This window comes from Halichoerus grypus, chromosome 6 (assembly GCF_964656455.1).
Source record: "Halichoerus grypus chromosome 6, mHalGry1.hap1.1, whole genome shotgun sequence".
Classification (NCBI taxonomy): domain Eukaryota; kingdom Metazoa; phylum Chordata; class Mammalia; order Carnivora; family Phocidae; genus Halichoerus; species Halichoerus grypus.
The window spans coordinates 8,129,108-8,147,115 of record NC_135717.1 but is presented as its reverse complement, the minus strand read 5'-3'; the positions used below and the strand labels follow the sequence as shown (position 1 = coordinate 8,147,115).

The 18,008-nt window shown below is 47.5% G+C and overlaps 1 protein-coding gene across 9 annotated transcripts in view; it reads right to left on the bottom strand.

Moving 5' to 3' along the window:
* Positions 1-18,008, bottom strand: part of CUX1 (cut like homeobox 1) — a 351,030-nt gene that overhangs the window by 330,281 nt on the left and 2,741 nt on the right. The window lies entirely within an intron of this gene.

Below are 18,008 nucleotides of genomic sequence, written 5' to 3'. Positions count from 1 at the left end.
TTCTTGTAGCATCGGCACAAATAGAATTTAAGGTGACAAACATCATAGAGGAGGAAGAAAGAGTCTACATATATACCAGGAGAAGAAACTATTCATCAGGAAAACGTAAAGGCCATGCTCATATGTGTAGCTAACAATACAGCCTTAACATAATAAAAAAGCTGTCAAAACTATAGGAAGAAAATTAGCAGAGACATGTTAGAATTAAGTACCACGAATAAGCTCAAAAAAATACACAGAAAATTTTATCCCCAAACAAAAAACACATTACTTCTGAGCACATATGGTTCACAAAAACCTACCAAGTGCAAATGCTCCCAAAAGGTCTCTTGCATATTTATTCCAAAGAACTCGGCGTCATGTGAATTATGTCCTCCGACCAAATGCAATCAAAACAGGTATCGATAGCCTAAGAAGGTTTTCTCTTTTTTTTTTAATGTCAAAAATCTAGAAAATAGGGGTGCCTGGGTGGCTCAGTCAGTGAAACGGCTGCCTTCAGCTCAGGTCAAGCCCCACATGGGGCTCCCTGCTCAGCGGGGAGTCTGCTTCTCCCTCCCCACTCCCCCTGTGCTTGTGTTCCCTCTCTGGCTGTCTCTCTATCAAATAAATAAATAAAATCTTCAAAAAAAAAAAAAATTTAGAAAATATCTACTATTAACTAACCCTTGCATTAAAGAGAAAATTATAAGGGAAATTACAAAATGAAGACAATTTTACAAAGTGAATAAAAATGGCAGCACTAATGTCAAACTTTGTGGAGCATTGCTAAAGCAATTCTTAGAAGAGGTATTATGACTTTGAATACATTGATCAGAAAACAAGAAAGAATTTAAATCAAAAAGCTGAGCATTCCAAAAAAAGTCTGGAAAAGAGAGCGGCCTCTAAGAGAGTGAAATGAAGGAGAGAAATCGGTGACATGAACAAATAACAAAGACAAAGAGGTCAAGAAGGGCAAAAGCTGGGTTTCCTTGAGGGATTAATAAGACAAACAAAACTCTACATGAGACTGAAAATAAGACGCAGATAAATTCAGAGACAGAGATTCTAGAAAGACGATGCAAAACAGCTAGCACTAAAAACCAGATTTGCAAAACTTATGAAGGTATTGTGAACACTCATACAAGAATGAATGTTAAGGGGCACCTGGGTGGCTCAGTCGGTTAAGCGTCTGCCTTCAGCTCAGGTCATGGTCCCAGGGTCCTGGGATGGAGCCCCACATCGGGCTCCTTGCTCAGCGGGGAGCCTGCTTCTCTCTCTGCCTGCTGTGAACCACCCCCCCACCCCTGGCTTGTGCTCTCTCTCACTCTCTCTCTGACAAATAAATAAAAATCTTAAAAAAAAAAAAGAAAAGAATAAATGTTAAAACCTAGATAAAATGGACATGTTTCTAGAAAGTTATCAAATGCCCAACCTGGCTGACAAAAGGCTGAAGACTAATAAAGAAAGTGAAATGCTGAATGCCTGCCAGCCATGCTCAGTCTCAGGACCCATCCCTACCACACAGAGGCTACAGAGACCATCCTCATCTTAGAGGAATGATTCCAAAACAATTTTCACCCATTTTATACAAGACCCGTCTAATTTCAATTCCAAATAGATAAGACTAAGAAAAGTATAGGCCAATTTTATTGGATAACACAGATGTAAAAACTCTACAACATATCCAACCATATTTTAAAATCCAAGACAAAAAGGAGTTTACCCCACGATGTAATGCATGATTTGGCCTCAAAGCATCCATCACTGTAATGTAATTTATCACACGCATGGACTGAGGGGACAAAATTGCATGGACTTGAAGAGATTTTAAGAAAAAGTATTTGCTAAAGGTCAACACCTATTTATTACTTAAAACAAACAAACAAACAAACAAACTCAGAAAAGGGGGGGAAAGGGACTCAACCTGATTAAGGCTTCTACCAAAAATCCCCTTTAGGCACATCCCCTTGGCGACCAGGGAAGAGCAGGCCGCCACCACCCACCACGATGCAAGAGTCCCTGAGGTTCTGGCTGACCAAACAAGTCACTCTGGCTCAAGGAGTAGAAGGAAAGGGACAACAAAAGTGTCACTTTTTTGCATATATTATCCCCAGAGAAAGGCAAGAGTCAAGGTAATCAGAAAACTAGGAAGAGATTCAGCAAGCCCGCCAGTTTCCAAATCAGTAAACGAAACCAGTTGTCTTCCTCCACACCACAATCATCAATTAGGAAAAAAAAAAAGTTTTTATTTAAATAAGACACCGGTCACTGGGGCGCCTGGCTGGCTCAGTCGTTAAGCGTCTGCCTTCGGCTCAGGTCAGGATCCCAGGGTCCTGGGATCGAGCCCCGCATCGGGCTCCCTGCTCGGCAGGAAGCCTGCTCCTCCCTCTCCCGCTCCCCCTGCTTGTGTTCACTCTCTCGCTGTGTCTCTCTCTGTCAAATAAATAAATAAAATCTTTTAAAAAAATAAATAAATAAATAAATAAATAAGACACCGGTCACAACACTACTACTACTTCTAATAAAGAACTCAAGAAACCTTTTTGGAGGAGGAAAACCTAAACAAATGGAGAAATATCTTTGTTCAAGGATGGGACAACTTAAAAGTTCTTCATTTTGCATGCCCCTCCCTCCCGCCGCCAGATTAACCTGTATATTTCATCCAAATCCAATAGAAACTCCAGCAGAATTTGGGGGCAACCAGACAGAAATGTGCACGAAAGAACAGCAAACCTTGAGTTGCCAAGGTATTTTGAAAAAGAAGAGCAAAGAGGATAAATTCCCCTGATCAGAAATTAAAACGCATAGAAAGGCTCTGTAAAATGATGTGGTACCAGCGCAAGAAGAAACCCATGGTTGGGGGGGGTGTGTGGAACAAAAGAATGACCCCAGAAACACACCCACATATATATGAGGACGGGACATATATGAGGCAGCTTCCCAAAAACCACTGGGTAGGAGACAGGACTGCTCAGCAGGTAAGTGTTGGAAAAACTAGCTACCTCTCTGTACAAAAACCATCTTTGACCTAAAGATCTAAACGTGGAAGACCAATCTATGGCTATCAAAATACGAGGATCTTTGGGGTGTCTGGCTGGCTCAGTCAGTAGAACGTGAGAGTTCCAGCTCAGGGTTGTGAGTTTGAGCCCCACATTAGACGTAGAGACTACATAAATAAACTTAAAAAAAAAATACAAGTATCTTTGTGATTTCGAGTGGGGAAAGATGTTCTCAAGATGGAAATCACACCAAACCTGAGGGTAAAAGTCTAACAGATTTGACTTCATCAGAATTAAGTTTTTCTACAGATTGAAGGACACTACAGACAAATCAACAAGAGAGACTGGGAAAAGATTAATTGCAACAGCAAAAACCAACAAAGGATTAGCATAAAAAACGTACAAAGAACTCTTGCAAATCAACAGAAACACGGTAAACCATTAAAACAACACTATAGGACCAGACAATTTACAGAAGGGCAAATCTGAAAATCTAACAAGTATAAAAGAGGTCGATAACAAGTATGAACCTTACCGGTGATCAGAGAAAAATCACACAACACTGAAGTACCACTTTAAAACCATCAGAATGGCAAAAAGTCTCCAGGAAGTGCTGACATGAACGTGGAGAGCGCGATGGCGCCTCCACTCTGGGAAGCAATCCGGCTGCGCTTAGTGAAATTAACAGCCCTTTTCGATCCGGACTCAGCAATACACTCCTGGACCATCCATCAGGCGAGGCGTGTTAAGGATGCCCAGGGCGTTCGGGCGCTGGAGATCACAGTGCGGGGCCGCCCCCACGGAAATGCACACAGGAGCTGGGGGGGGGCTACAGACTGAACTGTGTGTCCCCCAAATTCATACAGTGAAGCCCTAGCCCTTGATGTGATGATATCTGGAGGTGGGCTTTTGGGAGGTACTTAGGTTTAGATGAGGTCATGAGGGTGGGGTCCCCATGCTGGGATTAGCAACCTTATAAGAAGAGTCACCGGGATGCTCCCTCACTCTCAGTCCCCTCTGCCGTGTGGAGGATGCAGCAAGAAGATGCCTGTCTGCAAGCTAGGAAGAGGATGCTCACCAGGAATGCAATCTGCAGGCGTCTTGGCCTTGACCTTTCAGCCTCCTGAACCGTGAGAAATAAAAGTGTGTTGTTGAAGCCACCTGGTCTATGGTATTTTGTTATATCTTCAAACGGAATCCAAAGCTGCTATCATGAAGGACGACCAAAATATGTAGGGAGGAACATGGACAGATCTCAAAACCAATGATGAGTGAAAAGGAGGGAGAGAAAGATGTCCAGCACGATGCCAGACAGGAATGAAGCTGCCTATACCTATGAAGCAGGCCACACAGTTCACGAGAACACGGCCATGTAAAGGCATACTAAACACATAGCATGGGGGCGGGGGGACCAGAAATGGGGATGGCGCATAAAGGAGGAAAAATTTAATCAGATGAATCATGTCTGCTGCGAACCGAGGAGTGATGTAGGGTGAGAGACACACACACACACTCTCGCACAAACGCGCGCACACACCCCGGAGGCAGGCAGAAAACAGGGATCCGGATTTTCCTGCCCACCGTGTACAAATGAGTGTTAAAACTCTTACAATTTGACTTAAGGGTTTCAATCTTTAACATGACAAAAACAGTTGGCAAGCTGTTCCCAAACTCTGAAAATGACTGTGAACTGAGTTGGTAATGGCCCCTTGCGGCCATTCCACTCCGGAGGGGTCAGGACACACCTATCTGAATAGACAGACCCGCGCAGACACACGTACACAGCTGAAAAAGATTTGGTATTTTGCTGTAACTTATGGAACCTGTCAATTTCATTCACAATTTACACCAGCTTCTAATTATACTTAACTGAATATTAACCATTCTAATTGCTTAATGCTTTATTGGCTCCATCTAAAGTATTGAGGGACATCTGGCTTGGCAAATGGGATCCTGCCTGCAACTTCGAGAGCGAGCTTGGAGCGCACATTCCTCCTCACGCTCTCAAGTCTACTGTCACCCAGGACCCAAGCATCTCAAAAGCATCTCTCCGAAGTCCGCACCAGCAAAGCAGTCAAGAGAACATCCTACCATCTGGATGGTAACTGTAATATTCCTGCTTCGTTTGTGTCGCAGACAGCGGGGGGCAGGGTGACTGCAGGACTGAGGGCCCAGGCCCCTTCCGTCTTCCTGCTCCGCCACCCCTGCATCTGCCCCATCCCAGGGGACCCCCTACAATGCTCGGATTGGTGGCAGCAGGCCCCGGAGCCTCCTCGCCCGCAGACCTGTTCATGGGCTTTGTCCCGACTCACCTCCTCTTATGAGAGAAGAAGCACTTTCTCATGAGCAACTCTGACACTGCCTGTCTCTGTGACCAAAACAAAGTGAAATCCCCACTGCATGGCCAGGGGAAGGCCCTGCCAGGACAGTTTAGACAAACTTCTAGTTTCGTCCCGGAGCAGGAAAGAGTGAGGAGGCAGGCAGGCACGGAGGGGAGGGGAGAGACCCTGGGTGGGCAACTAACAGGGACTGCTCTTGGCCAAACACACAGCCTTTTCACAAGTCCCTCTGTCTCTCACACTGGTTGCAAAGCGAGGCAGCCTCACCACGCCAGGCCCCGAGGAGAAGGCCGGAGGAAGACCGGAGCAGAGCAGAATAAGGTGGGAGCAGCCTGGGCATTAAAATGAACACCCTGGGGAACAAAGAGAAGCTGCACACGAGAGGTTTCAAAAAGGACCAGACTCAAAACTGTGAACACAGTCCCCATCTTTGACCCACCATTTCCACTCCTACGTACGTACCTAAGAAAACTGAAAACATACTTCACACAAAAACTTGCACACGGAGAGGTGTTCATAGCAGCATTATTCATAAAAGCCCCAAGGCAGAAACCATCCAAATGCCCATCATTTATGGCAGGATAATCAGACGCTGCATATCCATACCATGGGATATTATTCAGCCATCAGAAGGAATGAAGTATGGATCCGTGCCACAACGTGGATGGACCTGGAAGACATTACACTGAGCGAAAGAAGCCAGACACAGAAGGCCACATACTGTATATGATTCCATTTATATGTGAAATATCGAGAACAGGCAAATCCATTGAGACAGAAAGTAGAGTCATGGTTACATAGCGCCTGGGGCGGGAAGGGGGAGGGGAGGTGCTGGGCAGATGTGGGGGTCATGGCTAACAGGAGTGGTGACAATGTTCTACAATGCGATTGTGGTGATAGTTGCAGAACATTATGAATACACGCAAAAAAAAAATGAATTGCACGGTTTTAAAAAGGTTAAAGCAGTGAATTTTATTATGAATTTTATCTTAAAAAATAAAGAGAAACAGGGGCTCCTGGCTGGGCTCAGTCGGTAGAGCATGCAACTCTTAATCTTGGGTCGTGAATTCAAGCCCCATGTTGGGCACAGAGCTTACATTTAAAAAAAAAAAAAAAAGGTAAAAAGTAACAGAACAGAGGTACTGCGCATTGTGTAGAGGAAGCTGTTCTTTGAAGCATGTTCAATAGGAAAAAAATGTTTTCAAGAGCACTCTGCACCATCGTGCCCCCCCCCACCAAAATGGAAAACTAGTTGTACACTCAAACGTTTCCAGGTCATACTGTCCCTTAAAAAAAAGAAATCTGTAAGATTTTCAGACATCCTAATGGCCCTAACCCAAATAACAGCCTCTGTTCAAGCTTCTGAAAACAGGGGCTCCTTGGCCAGCACAGTCCACTCCGCACACCCAACGGGGAAGGAATATGCTGGAAAACTCAGACAGCGTTAAGAAAACCTGTCTGTTTGAGACGTAAGAATCAGCTTTTGGAAAGACGCCCTGAGCCTCTCGAACAAACAGCAGGCATCTTGAAGACACGGCACACTGGCCACGGATGCCCCACGCAGGCGCCTGTTCCAAGCCCGTTCCCAGGAGCCTCCGTGGAAGAACAGCTGGATGGCAGGTGTGTCTGGGGTACGGAAGGGCAGGCAGGCAGCTGTGCAGGGACAGGGCTTCATCCCCGTGGGAACATGGCACCCCCCATCCTGGAGCTGCCCGTCCCCCATCAGGAGATGTGGGTGCCTCAGGGGCGGCGGTCAACTGGGGTATTTCTTAGCTAGCCCCCCGCCCTGCCCCCGGAACTCCTAACACAAAGTAAAACCACCCCCATGTGCGAAACGGAGGGCGACTTGCTAGGAAGTCTGCAAACACAAAGCTCCATCCTGGCGTCTGAGGCTCCGTTTACTGGTCCCAGAAGCCCCCGCTCCCACCTTTCCTGTTCACCCCAAGGTGGTTCTCCCACCTTTCCTTTTCTCCATAGACCGTCTTAGCCGCTCTTTGACACTTCCCATTCCCCTGAAAGCATCCTCCATCCCGCATCCCAGGGAAAATGAAGAGAGCTCACAACAGGGCCCTCAGCTTCCTTCCGGCACCCCAAACTTACAAGTGAGTCCCTCTCTTCAACCTGCAAACAAGTGTGAGCCTTTGCATCCCAAAACAGCCCTCCCAAAACAGCCCTCCCGCACACCAGCACCCGCCCTCCCTGCACTTGCCACACGTCTCCACCTTGCACCTCGGCTTGTCCCAGGGAGCCGCTCCGGGAGAGGTGGGGATTGGGAGGCACCCCGGCCTGCCCCCAGGGCACGGGTGCCTCGGGACGTTGCACAGAAAGTGGCTGTCCTGAGAGGTGGCAGGCAGGAACCCCCCACCAGCACCTACCTACCTGACTTGCCACCAGGTATCACGCTATAATTAGTCATTGTAATTGAAGCTGAACGTAATTAATTACATAATTTCAAAGTGTTCAAGTTTAATTCCATTAAAATTACATCATGAAACTGGGGAATTACAAAGGATTACCGACAAAAAGCAAATAGGGAAGAATAAAGAAACTCCAGGCTGACTCCCTGCACATCTGAGTCACGCCCAACGCTCAAGTACAGGGCAGTCACCCCACCTGCTTTTAATAAACCCGTGGGGCCCAGCCAGGCGGCAGTGTGCAAGGGCCAGCGCCAGGCGCCAGGTGACACCAGCCTGCTGGACGCTCAGGGTCAAATGGACCAGAAGGCCACTCCCTCCCTGCCCTGCTCCCTGTCCCTTCCCCACACTCAGGTTCTCTGCTGACATCTCGCCCACGGGTGGCCCCTCCTCAGCCACATCCCCACGACCCCAGGGGCCCTGCCCCCAAACACCAAGGCCCAGGTTCCTCCCTCTTCTTCACCCCACACACTCAGGCTGGTATCTCTTCCCCTGCCCCTCCCCTTCCCTCACCAGGAATATACCTTCCACAGAGTCTCCTCCCCCCTGCTTGTCTTTACCACCTCTCTTTCCCTCCTCACTCTGGTCGGCCCTTCTTGTGACTCAGTGGGGCTTTGTACAGAGGTCCTGCCCTGTCTGATCCAGGCCAGAGCACATGGAATATGGAATTTACATATCCCTTATGTTTACTTTCTGTCTCCCCTGCTAGAAGGTAAGTTCCTTGAAGGCAGGGGTTTTCCCGCTGTTCTGGCCATCAGAATTTTTGTGCTAGAACAGTGCATGGCCCGGAGGAGGTGAAGTCAGTCAATGGAGCAAGATGGCCGAGGACCATCTTCCCAGACCCCCGCCCTTAGAACCTGACATCTGGGGATCCTGGGTGTCCTGCGGTTCTCTGACCAGCAGAGCTGGGGGCTTATTCCTCCCGGCACCCCAGGGGTGATCAGGCACCATGGAGACAGACTCCCTTGACGAATGAATGGCCCCAAGAGTCTCTGAGTCACTCCAAGACGAACAAAACTGCCGACAACTTCTCTCTCACGTATGCTGCATTATTTCTAACACCACTGCACCTTTTTGTATATATTTTTTTAATTTGTAATTTCATTCCCAAAAAAGCTGCATCATCCAAAAAAAAAAAAAAAAAATCAGACATGTAAAAAAGTCATCCGAATTCAGAGTAGCCTAAAAGCTCCGTTTTTCCACGATTCCCTGACTAAACTAAGATGAGATCTAAGGAGTAGATGGCGTGGGGCTTCTTCTTTCGGGACAGATGCCCACCTGCAGACCCCTTACAGAACCAGTCTCTCGCTGAACACACCCCAACATTGCCTCTGATGTCTAACTGAGGACGGAACCCTGTGCGGTTGGGGCTGTGAGGTGATGCTGCTTGGATTTGAACCCAGCATCCCTGCAGTGCCTAAATCAACTGGACTCTCGGAGGGCTGAGCAAGCGGGGATTTTGTTCTGGCTATCACGGGGCAAAATATAAATATTAGGCTCTAATGGCAAACTGCTCCCCGGCACCAGCTTCAGGCCCCATGTCTCAGAGAAGAGTCCTGGTTAGAGTCGCGCTCCCCAGCCCGCCACAGCTGGACAGCGCATGGCCTCCCCCCACCTCCCACGCGCCCCCCCCCCCCCCCCCGCCACCACCAGCTCCTTCCCTCCCTCCCTATGGCCTAGGTCTCATGATCAGGCCTCTCTCCTGCCTACCATTTCCCCAAATCTCTTCCAGCACATTCGCTGCCTGCACAGATGGGACATGGAGGCCAGGAGGGGGCACAGAAAGGAGGGCCGCTTTCGGCTCGAGGCTGTTGCTGCACCCCACCTATCAGAGAACGTTTGCTGATGGGAACGCTCATTGCCCGGCGAAGGAGGATCTGATTACCTTCCCTGGGGAGCTCTATCGCTAGGAATGGACTCTGAAGTCTCAAGGCTGGGGAGGCTCTAGGAAATTTCTCAAATCCAGCAAGGTCTCAACCAGAAGGTGTCCACCCACCGAGGTCAACGCGGGTACCTGCACGCCCACCTCCCAGGCTTCATTTCCATCTCCAGCCGCTAACGTTAAGTGACTTCCCCACCCCAGGGCTCGTCTTGTCATCTTGGGTGGTCCGTGGACGGGGGGGGGGGGGGGGGGCCTGCTCCTGAATCCTCCCACAGCCTCATCACAAGGACCCCCCCCTTCTATGTAGGAGCCCGTCTCATGAATAGCAGGGATCAGCAGGAAAGCCATGGACCCAGGAGTCAGCCTACTGCTCTCCAGCTTCTCACCTACCAGCCAGATCCTCTCTCCTCCCCGGGGCCATTGTGTGAACGACAGGAAAGAAATCAAGGGCCCAAAACGCGCCTGCTCCTGGTCAGTACTCGGGAAATGATAGCTATTAGTGCATACTTAAAAAACGAAAAAAAGCTGAAGCCTCCACCTTGTCACCAGTGGACATGAAACCAGTTATAACATGCACAGTCCACTACGAGCAGCAGCACTGTCCTTCTCTTCCCCCTCCACAGAGACATCCCAGCAGTCCTAGCTCCAGGCCTGGGGCAGTTAACACTCGGGCGGGAGTCCCACATTTAATACTAGCTCTCCAGCCCTCCCCACCTCAAATGATGTCAGCCTCTCAAGCACCAACCGAGATGCACACAAATCCTCCACAGGATTCAAACCCCAGGATTCAAGTTCTCATCTACACTTCAACAGCAACCTCTCCACTGAGCTCCGCTCTCCTTCTCTCCAGGGCTCAGCCCCTGAATTCCCACCAGACCTCCCCCCCAAATCCCACAGATCCCGCCAGGAGCACACCCTCTCCCCCAGCCTGGGGTGATTCCTCTCCCTCCTCCCCGTCCCTGTGGACACGGGCCCAGGCCCCCCCCATCAGCCACCCAGGCTGGCCCCTGGGGTCTGTGGCTCCTCTCAGCTGCCCCGGCAACCCTCACTTCCCCAAATCCATGCAAATGCTTATGCGGCCAGACAGTGACGTCACCTCCACAAAAATATCCTAGGTACTTTCTTTGTAAATGAAGAAGCAGAGAAAGCATGCAGGCTATGAAGGCTACAGCTCTGAAGAGGGGCTGGCCCAGGGCCTTTGCCTCCCCGCACGCCAGGCCCACAGGGCGGCTGCTGGGGGCTGAGCACCCTGGAGACGTTTCTCCAGCGCGGACACCCGGACCTTCACGCCGCTCGCCGCTTGCTTTCTCTTTGCAGTGGCTGGGCTCTAATCATTACAGGACGCACTTTCCCCGTTCTCAGGGGGAAGTTTCCTCCCATTCGGGCTCTGGGCAGAGTCAAAGAATAAATCTCTGTCACAGGATTGTTCTGCCTTATTCTATTTTTAAAAATGTGGATTTTTTTTTGTATGTTTTACGTACCACAAATACAATTACATATATTTTAACCAATGTGTGGGTCGCTTTACAAGGATGGAATTTAATAAATGGAAGTAAGTAAGAAATGCGGGTTCCTTTGGTGTATATACCTATCAGCAGCTTTCAAAACACAGCCATTTTAATATAAGCTATCTCCCTTGCACAACCCTAAGAAGAATTCCATTTGCACTCTTAAGTGAACCAGCTGAATGCGTCTTACACCAGAATATCTGGGACTGTCCCCCTTAACAGAGGCCAACAATGCTCCCGCTGCGGGACTCGCTGGGCGCCACATACAGCACAGGGCGGGATGAAACAGCAGGTACATAACAACGTGAGGTGGAGAACAGGAGCGTGAGTGGTAAAGGACAGCCAGAAGCTATGGCGGATGCTACGTGGGGTCCAGGGAAGGGAGCCAGGCCTCAGAGACCACCAGCCACCCCCCCGCCCCCCGCTGTTCCGCTGGGATGCCCTCTCTCCCACACTTCCCCAGGTGCACAGATCTCAGCCGAGGCCTTCTCTCCGCTCCGAGGAGGCTTTCCCCAATGCGGACTCCCTTCCTCTGCAGCCCTCCGACAACTCATGACGCACGGCTCCGTCGCAGCCCAAATGCCAGGTGCCCGCTCCCCCAGGGTGGCAAGTGCTGCTACCCTACCCTGCATCACCAGCGCCTGGTGCACGGCGGCTCCCGCAGCGCTGGGTCGAAAGGGAAGGAAAGGAGTGCATGAAAGAAGGTTTGATACTCAGATGTGCAGGGGGAGGATGAGAGCATTCCCCAAACTGAGAATGAATCTGGGATCTGTAATTGGAGCGAAAGGTTTAGGGAAGTGGAGCCAACCATCAGGAACTCCGCTCGCCTAAGGAAAGTGGTCTCCATTCTGCACCCAAGTGAGCCACTGTGGGAGTTTAAGGAGAAAGAACAGCATGATGGGATCAATGGTTTGGGAAGATTAATCGGGCAGCCACATCTGTAATAGATTGTGACCTGTTTCCAACAGACACTTTTGAAACAAGTGAAGGCTACACTCTCAGCTCGGCTCTCGTGTGCTGGAAAGATCTGGCTCTTGCATACAACAAGCAGCCCCCAAAACTAACTGCGCGTGCACAAGAGATTTATTAAAGTATTGGTGCGTTGTAAAATGACAGCATAATTACATACCAACACCAGAGCAAAGTAAAACGATCGCAAACCACTTCTCGCTCCCCTGACAATGACATTTAAGCCACAACTGGCAATACCCTTCCTCCCCCCAATCCCACGCCAATGCTGACAAATCTGAGTGGGGAGAAGAGAGACGACGGAGCAACCCCACCCCCCACCCCGGGGTGACCAGCTCCAGGTGACAACTTTCTGACTGCTTAGCACTGCTCTCCAGGCCCTAGGTGCTCACTGCCCTCCCCCCCCGGCCCCCAAGCTCACCTACCACACCACTGTGGGGTCCGTAGAGGACCAAGTCACCTGGATGGGTGCCTTGCAGCAGCCCAGGCTTCCCGTCTGGCTCCCAGGTCCCCCATGTGCCTCCGGAACAGGAGCATGACCCCAAACCTGACCTTGCCCCCTCCCCCCCCCCCCCCCGCTTGGCTGAATGCTGTGACAGAACACAATATTATGTAAGGAACCGAGGCACAGCTGAAATGAAGCGATTCCAGTGAATTAATGTTTCCACGAATGCTCCTAAAGTCATAGTTTTGTTTGAAAATCATACGACTTATAACATCTCTGCTGTGTGAACAAGAAGGGAAGTTGGAAATTGATTTGCGGGGCCACTCATAATTTTAATTGTAATTTCTGTGTGTTTGGTGACTCCAAATCTTTCCTCCTCTAAAAGGTCTGTGTTCTATGGGCAGTTGCTACCTACACGCTCAGCGAGGGCAGAGCAGAACAATGTGAAACAGAAATAATTCACTGTACACAGAATCGCGTGGGTTCAAGTTCTAGGTCAACTACCATGGTGAAAAACAGAAAATAAAGGACATGTTTCACCATTATCTGCCACACCTTTCAGAATGAAGCAAAAATGGTGATAGGAGCAACAGAATGTTCCTATTTTCAGGGTAAGGAAAAAAAAAGTCTTTTCCAAACCTAATCAGAAAAATTAAATGCACAATTCCCTCCAGCAAGAATTTTATTTTTAATTTTCATTTACATAGTATCTTTCTTCCAAGAATCTCAAAATAATGGAGCTCCACAAATACTTACAAAGAAAAAAAATACAAAAACAACAGTTGTCACAACACAGGAGGGGACAGGCTCGGCAGGGCTGGAGCTCCAAGAGGGGCAAGAAATGGCAGGCAGCGGTAAGAGCAGGCGCCCGGGCTGAGGGTGGCGCCTTTGAGGCTCTTCCTTACCAACAGCCCATGGCCTTGCTCCTGCCTGCAGCTTCCAGGCTCTGGAAGACAAGGATTTACCTTCGGTGTCATTTATTAGCATTCATCAAGCTATTCTAACCTAAAGAGCGATTTCTCCCCTAAAACCGGAGGCAAGCTGGCCATCAACCAAAGACGCTCACAGGTCTAAAATATCAACGGAACCAAGATGCCTAAAAGGACTTCCTATTCTTTTTGGTCTTAAAAACATAAAATTAGATGAGAAAATATTAAAAATGTGCTGGGGGGAAAGAACCAAGGTAAGAGAGACTTTTAGGAGGAAACTGGGAAGAAGCTTTTAAGCTAGTTGTTTCTGTTGTTTTTTTTTTTTCCAGTTGAGTGGACAGGATCCGAACGTCTTACATTTAGCAAAAAGCTGTCAACACCCAAATAAAATCTTAATGACAGTCAGAATGGCATTCCATTTCTTGCAATTTCGCAATGTTCACTTAAGAAAGAGCTAATTTGTCAATTTGTTTTTCCCTTAACCAAACTCGGAACACCTCGCAACCATACATAACTTTTTAAAAAACGTTAACTCCTTTAACTTATTGAATAAACAGGGCCAAATACAAAGATGTCTTTCAGAAAACAAGCCCCACGCTGGTATGCTCAGGGTAATGCTAAGACAGAACAAGCTTCAGAGTAAGTTCTGGTAATTTCTTCCAACATTAACTTCATATATCACAGTCAAAAGCATTGAGGGTTTCAATTGTCAGCTGAGTGGGCCCCATTGTGGCCTCCTGAGTTTTATAAAGGTGTGGGCCAACTCATTTTCACAAGTGCTTCAATGAAAGGAAGCAGAATCTATTCAGTTCCGTGTGAATCTCCTACCTGGCTATTTTTCCCAGTCGCTTTGTGGTGCTGGGTAAATTCCTGGGAGGAATGAACGAACACTCCCAACCTCGCTCCTTCTCCAGCCACCTGTCTGACGGGGTTCCTGAGGATTGCGGGGGGTTCCTCTAGGTGGGAATCGTACCGACCAGGTCTGAGGAACTTCCTGGGTTGCCCATGGCCCAGGGCTCTAATAAACACAAAAATTCTGCCGACTGCCCTGGGCCTCCTGCAGCCAGGAAGAGCTTTCAGATTTAAATGAAGAAAATGACAAGATTTATTTCGTGCACTAACATCATCCTCTCAGAATTTAATTACAGCAAGAATGAGAATTATTTTTATTAGAGTTGTTTACTTTTCGAAGGAAAGGTCCTTGATGGGTTTTGCAACAAATTAGATGTCTTTCAGAAACCCTTGTTTGCCCTCATTATGTTTTTTAACTGTGACGTATCATGTGAATAGGGTAGCATGTGAACTTCTTAAAAATCGAAGGTGCTTCAAAGCTGTTTCTCCTATCGTGCCCATGAAGGTGAGCGACGCCATCGGTCCCCCCCCTTAATCCCAGGTCACTTCCTGCAGGGACACCTCCCACCAAAGACCCTTCTCCGCTACCCACTTTCTCAGAAGACAGCTGAAATGGGGACTGATTACAGCTCAGCAAATCCAAAACTGTGACAGGAACAACAGCTCAATACAAATCCTAGCTGTCCTCTTCAATAAAATCAATACCTAAACACCAACCAAAACCTGCTTCTTAAACATACAGCAAAACCAGGGCTATTTAGCTGGCTTTGAAAACTAGAATAGGAAAAATGGCCGAGATAATTCAGAGAGCCCCACCACTTACATTTGTTGAAACCAACTCGGTTTGGTGTTTGTTTTGTTTTGTTTTTTTGCCGTGGGAGGGGGGTTGCTATGTGCGTTTATATCCCTAAATGTAGAGTTTTTAAGAAAAGTAATTTCTCTCTGAATTCTAAATCATTATCAGGGTTTCATAAAATTTACCCAAATGCTCATGTCAATAAATGTTTATTAAATCAGAAATCACAAGTGAATTCACAACTTCTTTGCCATAAATGCTATATAATACAGATATTAAATCACTTGCCTAATTATACCATTAAAGTTCCTTTTTACGCACCATTGTTTTGGGTGTCCAGACATACACAGGCATCTAGTTCCTAAAATGCCCAGCACGACTGGAACGTCCAGGTAAACAGTAGTGGGGCGTAATGAGAGGTCACGGGGCCCCCTCTTCAAATAGCTTCAACAAAACAAATGGCCAGAAGTAAAAAGTGTCTCTGTGCTTTGCTATAATAAGATTCAAACACAGGATTCCAAGAATTCCACCTGTTTCCAATTAGATACCAGAATTGCTTGAGTGTTTAAACTACATTCACTTGCTACTTATACAAAACAATTCTTCCGGGTTTTTTGAACGTTTTAAGTAATGTTAAAATAAGATTAAGGGTCTGGTTTAAACAATCAGAGGCAGGGGAATTTCAGTTGAAACCAAAACTCTCTCTCTGCAGCCATAATGCAGAGCTTCAGACAAAACAAGAGAACAAGATAACCCATTTCTATGTTTGACAATTACTTGTAAAAATCAGACCTTTCACAGGAAAAGCAATTATGTTTACATTTTTATACGATAAATGAACTATAAATAGGTTTTGAGGTAATTCCTAAAACAATGCAGGATCCTATATAGTAAAGTAACTTGAAGGTCAAGTTTGTGGTACAGGCCATCAGATACACCTGCCTTTTAAGTATGTGAAATTTACAGGACGCCAAATGCATAAAGTGTGTAAAACAGGAGCACAGGTAGGAATTTGGCCTAGCTCTGTCCGATTTTTCATGTGATGAATTTCTTTTTACAAATGTGCCAGCTTCCCTCTAACAAATTTGTCCTTCCTTCGTTTCACTGAGGATGTTCCTTGTGCTTTATAAATGAGCTGAAACGAATATAGATTTCCTACTTCCAGCCTTGTTCGGTCTCCTAAGACGGACCGGGAGCACAGCCTCGGGAGCAGTTCTGATTGTTGACTGCTACAGGTGGACCCGGAAACGGGGGGGGGGGGGGGGGGCTGGTCAGGAAGCACAGACCAGCCCTTCTGCACAGCTCCTGCAGAAACCCTGCTGGGTCTGTTTTAATTGTACACAACAGGGCGGGAGACTTTTTCAACAGCCATTAAAGGTCTCCACTGGCTCCCCAGACAACATTTTTAAGGTTAGCTCAGTGGATTAGGAGAGAGTAATTCCTGAGGGGATTGGCAGTTTGTCCCCTTGCCCTTCCAACTTCCTCAGGTAGCTAACTACTGGCAAGAGCTATGTGAAACTGGGGAAGGAGGCAAAGGGGGACTCGACAGACCCAACTGTATCAGGAGCTCTTGCATAACCCCATCCCTTCACTGCCTTGCACCTTAAAAAAAAAAAAAAAAAAAACTACACATAGTTTCACAGAGAGGAAAAAAACCTTTAATCCACTGACAATGACCCCCTCCCACACCCAATCTCAAAGACACCGATATTAAAAGAACCAAGAAAACAAAGACAGCAGCTGTGTAGAACTCCTTGATGATTGGTTTCCTCAGTAGTTTCTAAAGGGTACTGAATGGGATACGTATTGTAATCAAGATAATATACTTCTGGGGAACACTGCCATAACAGGAAAACGCAAATTAAAACCCATCAGAGAAACGGACTTTCGACAAAACTGGAATTATTTTCTGATTTTGAAAAAGAGGAAAAACGTTTCAAGGTTACTTTTGGGGAGACTCCTTAAAGGGGAGCACCAGTCATCACGTAGGACTAACGCCCCCATGGGAAGCCAGTCACTGGCAGGCCCCGTCCCCAAAAGCTTCGCTCACACACAGTTACATGAGCTTGTTTTAGAAAGTGTCCTCTTTTCAAACATGTATTTAAAAGGCAAATTTATACAATGGTGTTTTTCTTGTTACCCAAAAAAAAAAAAAAAAAAGCCTGGTTTTTACAAGTCTGGGATAGGATAAAAAACTTGTCCAACTAGTCTTAGCAACACCAAAGCACTGACACTTCCATACCACAAGCCTTTGGGACTAAAAAGGAAACGAAATAGAGCTCAATCTTCAGAAGCTCTCTTCCTGGGCACTCAGTCCACATCCCAAGGCAGCTTCAAGACCAAGCAGAGGGACAAGAACTCAGGCCCGGCTCACTGGGGCACAGCAGAGGCATGGGAGGGGCTCAACTGTCTGGTCTCCAGCAAACCCGCAGAAGTCTCCAACCTGGATCTGAGTCTAGTCTCTACCCTCAGGTGGCAGCGCCACAGCCCATACGGGGCTGTGCAGGCAACCCGATCTCTGGGTCAGGGGCTCTGGAAAGATGAGAAGAGTCTGAAACTAATGAATTCTCTCTTCTCAAACTGCAGTCTCATTGGCTCACTTACTCTGTGGGAACAGAGATGACGTTAAACTGGATACCAACTCAAAAGGCCTCTTCAGGGCCCAGAGAAAGAACCAGTTTAGCCTTATACTTGAACTCTGGCATTCCATAGCCAAATGAAGGTTCTCAGACCTGCGATGGAGTGGCAACGGGAAATCATCTAAGGCCAAATCTTTATCTACCACCCAAGTCAATGGATGCTCCATACAGAGAATGATAGTGATGCTCGCTCCCATAATCTGCTTTTTCAAGACCAATACGTTAAAGTTCATTCACGTAAACTGACAAGGAAACTT